Raw genomic sequence first — 2,753 nt, 5'->3', positions numbered from 1 at the left:
CCCTCCTTCCTTCCTTCCTTCCTTCCTTCCTTCCTTCCTTCCTTCCTTCCTTCCTTCCTTCCTTCCGTTCTTTCTTTCTGAGACAGAGTTTCACTCTTGTTCCCCAGGCTGGAGTGCAATGGTGCTATCTCGGCTCACCGTAACCTCTGCCTCCCCAGTTCAAGTGATTCTCCTGTCTCAGCCTCCCAAGTAGCTGAGATTACAGGCATGCGCCACCACGCCTGGCTAATTTTGTATTTTTAGTAGATACAGGGTTTCTCCATGTTGATCAGGCTGGTCTCAAACTCTTGACCTCAGGTGATCCACCTGCCTCGGCCTCCCAAACTGCTGGGATTACAGGTGTGAGCCACTGTGCCCAGCTATGCTCTTTTTATTATAACACAGAAAGTTACAGTAAAAACATCCTAATAATCCCACTCCTACCATTAGTGAATTAGAGGGTCTGTTTCCCCACAGTTTTGTCAGCACTGTGTGTTATCACACTTCCAGTCTTTTGCCAACTTAAAAAAATAGATTTTATTTATTATTTATTTATTTATTTTGGCAGAAATGGGGTCTCACTATGTTGTGCAGGCTGGTCTCGAACTCCTGGCCTCAAGCCATCCTCCCGCCTTGGCCCCTCCAAAGTGCTGGGATTACAGGCCTGAGCCACTGTGCCCAACCCTTTTGCCAACTTGATAGTGATAATGGAATCTCAGAGTAGTTTTCATTTGTATTTCTTTTGTTCTGAATGAGGTTGAGCATCTTTTTACATATTGGTGAGCTGTCTACATTTTGAACAGGTAGGTTTTGAGAGGAGGAGAATGGAAGGATCCAGAACATTATACTCCTTATGGAAGGTGAGAGGAAGGGCTGTGGAGTCCCACAAATGGGAATATGCAAGGGTTAGATATGAACCAAAGGTCTCTGATTTTTTTCTTCCATGTTTTTATTAGAGTCAATCCCATTTGCTTCATCTACTGCCCACTCCAAGGTTCCAGCCTGACCCCCTCTGGGTGAGCCAGTCACAGTTCCATTGGTAGGAGACCTCAGGCTTCCTGGAAGATCCTCCGAGATGAGGTTCCCTGGGCAAGCCCAAGTGACCCTGCCTAAAGCCCAGCTGAGAGCCTGGTTGCTGGTCACTGCGTTCTGATGCCCTTTGAATAATCGAAATTCCAGGGCGAGGAGTGCCCAGGACCTCATCCGGTGCCTGTCTCCACCTCCCTCTTGACACCAGAAGGTGGCATTGCTGTGGTTGCCCGGACCTTTGCACATTCAAGACAGGAGAAGAAAAATCCATAAGACTCTCCTGTCCTTGAAATAGTGGGAAGAGGAGAGAGAAGAAGGGAGAGAAAGGTGGTAACCTTGTCCTGGGGAGTGACAGTCGCTGTCAGCCCCGGCCAGTACAGATGGATTTGTGTCCAGAGACCCCACATTCCAGGATGTGTGGCTGCCAACAGGCTGATGCCTGAAGGGCTGTCCAGAGAGGGGCATCCTCTGTGAAGCAGCAGAGGCAGAAATGTGACAATGTTTACTCTCCAAGTAAAAGGATTTAAACCATGCCCATCCTTCCTGACACACACGCCTCACTTCTCCTGTCTCCTTTCAAGAGGTTCTCCCAACTCCTGCTGCTTTAGTCTCTGAGGACTCCTCCACCTCAGTGGCCTCTTGGCAGGTCCCCTTTTCTTCATCCCCCTCAGCAAAGGCTGCTTAGAAGCAGGCACACTGGGAACCTTCTAGCATAAACCCAGTGGTGCAGGTGGAGGAAGGTCTGGAGGGTTGTGTGTGTTGCAGGCTGGGGTGAAGGGGCTGTGAGATCTGCTAAGACCAGGGAAGCCTGGTTCTCTTTGTAACTTAGGGACGCAGCTCCCGAAAGTGTTTGGTATATGTCCATTTTATGGAACTTGACTCTGCTTCCCTCTCTGTAAAATGGTTGTAAGTGTTCCTGTAGCCTCCTCATCTCTGGAAATGTTGAAAATCCCAAAGACTCAAGAATTCCAACCAGAAGACCTCAGATCTTCTCCAAGGAGCACAGTGGGCGGGTGTGGAGAACTGTCTTTTCCCTGAAGTTTGAATAATCCCGAGGCAGCGTGTCCCCCCGGGCGGTGATAGATGGAGGTCCCCGGTGGCGGGCTCTCTTGGCAGCAGCCTGCCCTGCGTCTGATGAGCAGCCAGCTCAGAATGAAGATAAAGCACCGTGGGGCTTTGATGGACGACGGGCTCAGCTTCTCTTGAAATTGATCTCTCAAAACAATATACAAACTAATACACAAATCAATGCAAAGTGTTTCAACTGCCAGGAAAACTCAGTCCATCTATCACACTTAAGAGAAAGTGGGGGCTGTGGCACTCGGCCATTGCCTGAGTCCCCAAGGCCGGGGAAAGGGATGCTTGGTCCCCAGAAACTGATTGCGTGATTGAGCATGTCCCTCTTGAGCGTGGACCCCAGGTTGTTTTGAAATGAGAAGTGGGAGGGAATTCTTGGCCTCATCATGCTGCAGGACTAGATGAGAGGGGCCAATGTGCCTTTGTTTCTCTGCTCCCCATTGGCCACTCATGGATGGGCTGAACCTTTGAGGGTAGCCATTGGCTCAGGTTCTATGGGAGGGTAGTAGCTCCAGGCCTTGAACTAGTGATGATGCACAAGTGTGGGTCGTAACTCAAGGTGACTAAGAGCTGGGCAGCCTGGGGGTCGCCTAACGCACTTGGGTTCTCCAGAGTTGTTTGCAAGATGGTTGCTCCTCAGCATCCCTCCGGCCTGTTCCTCCTGCCTC

This window comes from Piliocolobus tephrosceles, chromosome 8, assembly GCF_002776525.5.
Source record: "Piliocolobus tephrosceles isolate RC106 chromosome 8, ASM277652v3, whole genome shotgun sequence".
Taxonomy (NCBI): Eukaryota; Metazoa; Chordata; class Mammalia; order Primates; family Cercopithecidae; genus Piliocolobus; species Piliocolobus tephrosceles.
Note: the sequence above shows the minus strand (reverse complement) of the source record.